Below are 10,520 nucleotides of genomic sequence, written 5' to 3'. Positions count from 1 at the left end.
TTCCTTATGCATTTGCAATTAGAATTCTAATGCATGATATATTGTATGTTGTGACTAGAGATCTGCTATGCAGTGGGAGTGGTGAGCAAGTGCCAGTGAAACCTTGGAAATGAACAATAGATGGCGGTCAGTATCTTAGATGGACTAGAGACTATATGTTACTCTATTCGGGTGGATCTTTGAACATGTTAAACTACGCAAATTCATACTTTAGACTGATGTTCATAACAGGAATTCTACTTCTGAAAAATATGTTTACTCTTGGGGGTGGAGCTATGATTTGGAGAAGCGATAGGTTGTCTGCCATCTCAGTAGTTGTGATTTGGAGAAGCGTTAGGCTCTCTGTCTTTTTAGATTCCACCTTGGAGGACTAGGTGGATCATACATGTGGCGCTGACATGACCAAGACACATCAGCAAGCAAAGAGCCACGTCAGCATGTTGTTAGCCATATTGGAAAAAATTAGATGGAAGTCCTACTTTACAACATTGTGAATAGTTCGGAGTTAATTTTTAACGGCCCGAAAACATTATGGGGCACGATAATGTATAGGTCATACTTCGGGGCACAAAAATCCTAAATAGTTTCAGCATTAACATAGTCGTGAGTTCCATCCAAGGATGATTAGTGTTGGTTGCTACCAAGTTAGGGTTAAGCCTATGGCTTTTAATGAAGTTCAGTTGTGTGCAAGAAGCATCTCTAAAGGTAGCAAAGATGTTGTAAGAACTTCACCTATGTGAAATTAAAGGTGGTGCCGCCTCTCATGGGAGTTTGAGTTTCTCCCCCAAAAGTTAATGGATGAGCACAAGGCCATGAAAATTTTTAAGCATGACAGTGGGCAAATGAATGGTTAAGTGGAGGTGTTACCGGTCTTATCATTAAGAAGTACTTGGTTCAATCTTTAAGACACCAATGGCTTCGATGAGGCTTTGTAATACTTTCACTAAGGTAAAGTTCAAATTGAAAGATATTTTATTTTATGCACCAAAACTATTAAGCTAAGAAGAGAGGATTATAATTAACCAAGTGGGGGAATTTTGAGATTGGTAAAATATAATGGTTAAGATGTTTACACGTTGAGGTGCAAAACACTTAACGATTTTCACTTAAGATGAAGTGAAAACATGAGATTGTGTAGTAGGCATCCAAAATTGACTTTTATGGGTCTAAAGTGATACAATTAGGTATCTAAACATTCCCAAAAAGTTTGGAGGCATTTTGGGTTCATGCTCGAGGCGTTATTACATAGTCATCTACGATGTGTCGCCTGTGGGAGGCGACGCGTCGCCTAAAGAGCCTAGGAGGAAAAATTCCCAGAAGGTGATGCATTGCCTGCTGGGTGGTGACACATTGCCTGGCATGTGATGCATCGCCACCTAGTATGCAAAGCATCGCCTGGGCAGTCCATACGAGATCGTAAAGTTACGTGACTTAGCTCCAAATGGTGTGTTTAAAATCTCTAATACTATAGGTTAGACTTAATGACGATGCCTACACTATAAATAAGGGTTATTAAAGTTGAAAAGCCTTGATCACACTTTTTGTAACATCCCAAATTACCTAATAAGGCTTAGGGCCTTGATTAGGGGGCCAGGAGGGCAAATTATGAAAATTATGTGATTATGTGATATATATGTGTATCATTGTATGATTATGTGAGTATATTATAATATGGTTTGATATGCATGTTTAGGTGTATTAAATATGCATGTGGGCCTGTTTTTTATTAAAAGGGTAATTTTTGTAATTTGACATGTTATGTGTATATTTGGCATATATGTGATATATGTGTGAGACCACATCATTATATGGATATATTTGGGTTATTTGGCACGAGACGATCCTAGGGAGCAAACTAGTGAGAAAGTCACAACAGGACCAATACTTGACTCAGGGAGAGTCAAGGGGTATTTTGGGTATGTAGTACATTACCGGGATATTGGGTAATGAGAATAAATATTTGAGGATATATTTTGAGTTAATGAGATCAGGAGGGAATTCTGGAGATTTTGACTATTTTTCCCTCGGGGACGTTTTTGCATACCCCGAGCCTTGGGATTTGCTTAAGGTTACTTAAGCTCAAAGTAAAATGACAGAAACAAAATACGTTCAATATACTCTCTCTCTCTTGTTCGCTTATTTGATGTTGTTAGTGTTTTCGAAGGAAACTCAAGTTTTAGGGCTTGAATTCAAGCAAGGTTGAAGTCATAACAATTCTAGGGAAGATTAGAAGCTTAATAGCCAGAGGATTTAGCTAGGAAACTACGTAATCAGAGGTAATCCAAGCTTTAAGTTTTGAGTTTCTTAAGTTTGATTGGATTTTGTAGTTTTCATGAGTTTTTGATTGGATTGTAACTTGTGTTTTGATGGTCTTAGGCTGCTGAGTTGTTTGGGAACTTTGTTTATGGGATTTGGCTATGTTTGGATAGGTTTATGGATGAATTTGGATTGAGAAAAACGAAGGAAAAATAGAGTTTACAGGTCGAGCTGCGGCCCCGTTCTTAGGGCGCCATGCTCAAATTGGTCGAAGGAGAAGCAGGTGCCACTAGGCTATTTTTAATGACCCAAATTTCCTAATAAGGCTTAAGGCCTTGATTAGAGGGTCGGGATGGAAAATCTTGGAAATATGTGATATTTATGTGTATCATTGTGTGATTATGTGAGTTATATCATAATATGACTTGATATGCATGTTTAGGTGTATTAAATATGCATGTGAACCCATTTTTGATTAATTGGGTGATTTTCATAATTTGGCCCGTTTTGGGTATATTTGGCATATATGTGGCATATGTGTGGTGCTTCATTATTAATTGGTTATGCTAGGGTTACTCAACACGAGACAATCCTAGGAGGTAATCTAGTGGGAAAGTCACAACGGGATTCATACTTGATTCGGAGTGAGTCAAGGGGCATTTAGTACATTACTGCGTTATTGGGTAATGTGAATAAATATTTGATGATAAATTGGGAGTTAGTGAGATCAGGGGAAATTCTAGGAATTTTGACTATTTTACCCCCGAGGGCGTTTTCAGGACCCCAAGCATTAGGGTTTGCTTGAGGCAACTTAAGCTTGAAGTAACCTGTCAGAAACATAAAAGAACGTTCTCTCTTCCTCCTGTTCCCTTTTCGTCACCCAATCGTATTTTCGAAGGAAACTTGAGTTTTAGGACTTGGATTCAAGTGAGGATCGAGGCATAGTGATTCTAGGGAAGATTAGAAGCTTATTAGCCGGAGAATTTAGCGAGAAACAACATAATCGGAGGTAATCCAAGTTTTAAGTTCTAAGTTTTTAAAGTTTTTAAGATTTGATTGGATTTTATGTTTTGATGAGTTTTTGGATGAATTGAAGCTTGGGTTTTATTGGTTTTGGGAGAATAGGATGTTTGGGAACTTTAATTTTGAAATTTGGATATGTTGGGGTCGGATTTGGAGCTTTGAAGCTCGAAGAACACGAAGAGAGAAGCCCAGAAATTCGAAATTTTGGTTTGGGCGCTGTAGCGCTAGGTTGGTAGCACTACAACACTAGGTGTTCTGTTTTGGGGGTTTTGAGTCTGCTTGTAGCGCCCAAAGGTAGCGCTGTAGCGCTACACAGCCTTCAAAAATTAGTTTTTTGGTACTTTCTAGATTTTTGACCCGAGGGCTCGGGGGATGATTCCACCACCCTGTTTGGTAGAATTGGAGGTCCCGAGAGCACGGGATTGGGTTTTTGGAACTTGAACTCATTGAAACACCATTTATGGTTGTGACTAGGTTATCGCTAAAGGATTGGAAACAGGATCGTGCTCAAGAGTTGTTCATTGGTAACCTATGCTTAGACCAAAGGTAAGAAAACTACACCCAATATGTGATGCATGTGATGCATAAGATACATGAGATTAGGGCATGGCATGAATGTTGAATATGAGATTGATCAGAGCTTAAGTCTCTGTAATTGTGCATGATTATAATTATGCTTTTGATTAATGATTAAGCATGCTAAATGCCTCATATCTGAATATTTGACATATGATATATGTCTGTTTGCATTACCTCATTAAGGAAGCACTGACTTATTAGTCAGGGATCGGCATTGGTGTTAGTATTGATTGTGAAGCTGTGACTTATCAATCAAGATCAACAGTAGTACTGAGCACTGGTCGAATGGTATTGGCTTATGAGTCAAGAATAGTATTAGCGTGTTTAAGGAAAGCCAAAAAGATTTGATCTAATTGACATAAGCATTATCAACAGAAGCATGAAATGCTTGACTGACCTTAAGTTCGATGAAAAACAAAAGCGCTTGTCTAGTCTAAAGGCTAGTTATTTAGAGCCAGAGCCAAAAGGCTAAGGAGACCTACACATCACATGCTAGGAGGGTATAGGACCTCAGAGATAGACTTATCAGTCATCTATACAGAGATAGACTTATCAGTCATCTATACAGAGAAAGACTTATCAGCCGTCTACACAGAGATAGACTTATCAGTCATCTATACAGAGATAGACTTATCAGTCATCTACACAGGGAGAGACTTATTAGTCATCTATATAGAGAGACTTATTAGTCATCTACCTCAGAGCGAGAGACTTATTATTCATCTACTCAGAGTGCAGGACTCCACAAACATTTATTCGTACCTGCTTGCATGCATGAGTAGGGTTATTACTGCTAGGCATGCCTATTATGATTCAGCGACATGTTATTACCTGTACATGAGCATATTAAGTTTTCTTGCTGAGCCTCGGCTCACAGGTGCTATGTGGTGTAGGTAAAGGCAAAAGAAAGCTGGACCATCCTTGAGTTGGAGAGCTTAGGTGACGATGTGTACACATGCGGCTGCTCGACTGCCACAGCCGAGGGTTTAAAGAGGAACTAGGGTTAAACCCTATTTTACCGCTTAGGTCGATTGGTTGTAAATGTTTTGTTGTAATTAACCTTTAAATTATATTTTTGGGATCCTAATGTATACGGTAAACATTTTAGTGAAACGTTGTATCTTAACCAAAAAATTTAACCCTAAATTGTTAATCATACTTAGTTACACGATTATGGTCAAATGACTAGATTAACGAGTTTAGCACTATTTAAAATGCACATCGTAACGATCCCTGGGTAATAGGGCGTTACACTGTTGGCGCTGCAACGCCTGTTAGGGCGCGCCGCGATGCTGGTGCAGGCAGAGAAGAGGCTCGGGCCTCTGACTTGAGTGGGTTGCGACTCAAATGTTTGGGGGTCACGGCGCTTAAGGGATTTTGGGCCTTGGGGAGGTTTTGAGTGTGAGAACTCAAACCTAAGGGCTCAAGATCGATCCTACTAGCAATTTAGTAGGATTCAATGTCCCGGATTCTAGGACTCAGTCCGGAAGCCTTTATTTACTCTTTTTTTTTACAGGATTCTATACTATGTTGTGGCTAGGTTATCGCTAGGGGCTCGGGATCAAGATCGTGCTCGAGGTTTGTTCATTCGTAACATGTACTTAGACTAAAGGTAAGAAAACTGCAACCGGTATGTGATACATGTGATTATGGCTTGGCCTGAATTGTTGAATAGGAATATGAATAGGGCACGAATGTGTGAGAATGTGCATGGTTATGATTATGCTTGTGATTGTTGATTAAGCATGCTAAATGCTTTGTACTTGGATATCTGATATATGATATATGTCTATTTGCATTATCTGATTGAGAAAGGCTTGACTTATGAGTCAAGGACGGCAATAGCGCACTGAGCGCTGGTCAAAAAGCATTGACTTATGAGTTAAGGGCGGCAATAGCACGCTGAGCACTGGTCGTTTTGGTTAGGCTAACCAAGAGCGCATCATACGCTTGTCTGACCTAATGGTTGTGGAAAATTCAGCGCCAGGTACGCTGGGCCAGATCTAAGGCTGGTTATCCAGATGATGGGGCAATGGGCCCCGGGGTGATTTATTAGTCTCATATCCTAGGGCTGGGCCCCAGACTTAACTTATGAGTCAAGGACGGCCTTAGCATGCTGAGTGCTAGTCAAAAAGCATTGACTTATGAGTTAAGGACGACCTTAGCAGAATGCTGATCGAAAAGTATTGACTTATGAGTCAAGGACGACAATAATGCGCTAAGGCTGGTCGATATGGTTATGCCTAATCAGGAGCGTGATATACGCTTGACTGACCTATTGGTACGCTAGGCCAACTCTAAGGCTGGTTATACAGAGGATAGGCAAGGCCCCGGGGTGACTCATTAGTCCCATATCTCAGGGCGTCGAGCCCCAATATTATTTATTAATCATGTATTTTGGGCATTGGGCCCCAGTATGATTCATTGATCATTTATCTTGGGCTATTGGCACATATGACGTTGCAGTCATTTATATGGATGGTATGCATGCATGAGTAGGGTTATTACTGCTAGACATGCTTATTATGATTTGATAACATGTTATTAACTGCTTATGAGCATGTTTAAGTTTTCTTGATGAGCCTTGGCTCACGGGTGCTTTGTGGTGCAAGTAAAGGGAAAAGAAAGCTGGATCATCCTTGAGTTGGAGAGTTTAGGTGACGATGTGTTCATATGTAGCTACTCGACCACCACGGCCGAGGTGTTTTAAAGAGGAACTAGGGTTAAACCCTATTTTTCCGCTTAGGTCGACTGGTTGTAACTTTTTAATTTTAATTAACCTTTTCGAATGTAAATTGGGATCCCACGTATAGAAGCAAACGGTTGTACCTTTTAACAAAAAAATTTAACACTAAACCATTAATCACGTTTAGTTACACGATTATGGACAGATGACTCATTTAGTGAGTTTAGCACTCTTTATAATACACAGTGTAATGATCCTTGAGTAGTATGGTCTTACACTTTTAAACTTTCTCTCTAACCTCTGTCTCTCTGTCTCTCTCTAGCTCTAAAAGACCATAACTTTTCTCCGAGAAACCCATCATTCATTGATTGACTTGCATGAGTTTCAAGGCTTGTTAAATCTCAAATCTCATTCTATTTGGTTGAAGCTTCAAGCAATAAGGGAAGGCTTGGAATATAGATTTTGTACAACAATATTCTTATTGTGTATAAGCCTTAGAAGTTCCCCAAGTTGAAGATTCAAGTTGCTCAATACAAAAGGTTGTATCTCTCTAACTCTAATCTTGTATTTTGTCATTCTATTGTGTTTATGCTGTTAGTATCGATGATTAAATAATTTTTAAGTTCATCTTATTATCATTTAATCACTTAATCCTTTATAATCAAGATTTGCATTCATACCATGAACATGGTTCTTTGAGTATCAAGGTTTGCATTCATACTTTGAGTAAGGTTCTTGATTAGCATCTAGGATTTGAAATATTGAACTTTTCCTATTATGCATTATTGATTAAGAAAGTGTAAAGCCATAAATTCCCAACAATATAATCGGAACAGGGAGATTATTTTGAAATTTATATTTATCAAACTGTTTATTTTGTATTGTTGTTGTGTTATGTTCACGTTGATTTCACTGAACCTGAGATATAAATTGTATAATTGTCACTGTTAACATAAAAAAAAAACTTTTATTATGTATGTATCTTTCAGGGAATGGAATCAATACTAATTCTAATGCAAAGCAATGAATATTGGGATGAAACAATGAATTATGTTGATTTTGAAGCAAGTGGAGAATTGATACATAATAATTGCAAATATGAAGACATTGTTCAGAAATTGTATCAGTAACTGCACCGCAATCCAGAAAAAATTGTCATACAACTACAATATCAAAATAGTAGATGATGAAATAAATGAATTTCACAAGGTATCGATTATGTGTGAACACAATGGAAAATAAGGAAAAACAATCAACCATTCCCTTTTCACCTCTGGAGAGTCAACAGTGACACAAGAGCACGCCACACATTATGAATTAATTCATGAATATGAAAAACCACACAAGATCAATCTAGAATAAACAATATAACAACTATGGCCTACCAAAAGATGTGTGGTCAACGCAGTATTACCACAAAATAAACAACATGTCAACGTTGTCGTCAAAATTTGAAGAAGAAGAAAGAATGAAACCAAGAAGGAGATGGAAAGAGAGGTGTTGGGCATGAGAAAAGAAAAAGGAGAGAGAATGGGTTTTGAACATCAAAAAAAGCTATTTTACCTTTTAATTAATTTGTCAACAAACTTTAGTATATCATCAACAACATCTTGATTCATCCCATCTAACAAGGAATAAATTGTTGCTTGAATAGTAGGATCAATATTTTTATCACTTGTAACCTTCAAAAAGAATTAAAACAAATTTAAAAGCAGAAAATAATTAAACAATAACTACAAAACATGTAAAAAGAAATATACCTTTATAATATGAAAATGAAAATGATATGCCGAAATGAAAAAAAAAAAAAAAGCAACTAAACAACATTAAAATTATTAAAATAAAAACAATAAACAACACAAAGAAAATCAAGACAATAACAACATTACGACAACTAACTAACAACACAACATAAACTTAAAAGCAACAAAACGATAGCCAAATCTTTTATTTGCAAATGGATAAGGAGAACCAGAGTTTTACCAAGTAGTAACCATTATGAAGAATATTAGATAAAAAAATTATATTGATCTTTGAAAAATAAATTGGAGAAGATGAATAACAACTTAAATTAGTATTTGGGTATTAGGTAACGTGCAAGAACAGAATAAGAAACCAATGATTAAACGGTGTAGAATAAGAAGTGGGTAAGGTATCATAAAAAGTTTATCACTTATCTGAGGAACAATTTTCCTTCTTTTATAATCTCGCATTATTTTATTAAATTACATTCAACACATCATATACCAATAAATAATAATTATAATAATAATAATAATAATACGTGGATGTTGCTCCAACCTCCAAGTGTTCCCAAACATGCACATAATAATAATAAGATGTGTGTGGTGCTCCAACCTACAAGTGTCTCAAGCTTCTAATTCGGAAAACTTTTCTTGTGTGCTAATCTGGTCGTGCAACAAAATGAAAGAGTGGAGAGAGAGTGTTTGGAAAATGAGTGGAAAGAGAGTGTAAGAAACAATAAATTGATTAAAAACTGAAAAAAAAAATAGAGATATAAATGTGTAATATAGATTAATAGAGTAAACTGTATATTTGAAAGTGTAGAGGTTGAAATCTATTGATGTGTGTCGTATGCCGTATCAAATTTAATTATTAATTTTAATCACTTATAACATCTACTTCAGTATAGCGGTAAATAAGGGTCGAACCCACGATGACTATGATTCTAATTATTATTCAAAATAAGAAATAAACAGAAATTAACAAGGGGATTTAGTTTTTAAAGACTAAAACATAAAACAAAATGGAGATTAAAAAGAATAAAGATTAAAGAGTAAGGATTCAAGAACTAAGGAAACTGCGATTTTAAAGAAATAGTCAAGTGTACTCTCCACCTTCGACAATCGATCTATTAACAAAGATAAATAATATTATCTTATTATCAATTAAACTATTAAACCCATAGATAACACTTAAGCAGTCAATTATCTCATTTTTTCTATTATAATTAATTAAAGCTAAGCATTCTTAACTAATCATTTTTACAAAGCAATGAACTCATTAAGCATGCGATCTATTTAACCTAGGAGAATTATTAGACTCTATGGAAACATATTAATCTAGGCAATAAATTCATTAAGCATGCAATTCATTTAACCTAGGTTCTATTTTTCATCACAATCAAGATACCTGTCACAATAGCCTAATTGCAATTTATCACTCTACTTAAAATCCTAAACTATTAAGTGAATAGCAATCCTAAGATGATAATAGAATAATGTAAAACCCTAAGTAGCGGCCGTCTAAACAAGATTTTACAAGATCCATGACATTCAAATAGAAAAATATAAGCAATTTAATATAAAAGAATAGAATGAATAAAATTTATAAATGCATGCAAGATCTCATGTTTAGGGTTTTGAAATAACCATCAACTACAAAGAAAACTACTTCATAAACAAATTCATGTTCATAAACATAAATATTCAATGAAAATAAAGAAGTTTTGAGAAGAAAGAAGAACTAGATTGAAGAATAAAGATGATGATGTATTTTTCTCCTCCTCTGTTGCTCTAGCCTCTAAAATTCACGATCCAAAGTTGTATTAAAAGTTAGCCCTATTCCCTTTTATAGCCCTTTTAAAAATACATTTAAAATCCAAAAATTAAGGAAAAAAATTGATCGTCGGGTGCAACCAGTGTTTCTTGGCAGTCGCGGCCACTGGAACATGTACTTCCAGAAAATCAATCTCCGACTGCGACCTGGGACATTTCTGGCCACGGCCACTGCGTTATGTCCTCCAGACCGCAACCTAGAATAAGGCTGGCTGCAACCATGACAATTTTTCTGCTTTTTTCGATTTTCTTTAGCTGTGGCTACTGACAGTATTTTAACCATAACATCCTCGATATAGCTCAGAATTGGACGATTCAAAAAACTATGGAAAGCTAAGAAAACGATATAAAACTTTTATTTCTAGAAAGATTTCCAAAAGAGTATTGGAAAATTTTCA

This window comes from Humulus lupulus, chromosome 1 (assembly GCF_963169125.1).
Source record: "Humulus lupulus chromosome 1, drHumLupu1.1, whole genome shotgun sequence".
Taxonomy (NCBI): Eukaryota; Viridiplantae; Streptophyta; class Magnoliopsida; order Rosales; family Cannabaceae; genus Humulus; species Humulus lupulus.
This window is presented reverse-complemented; position numbering follows the sequence as displayed.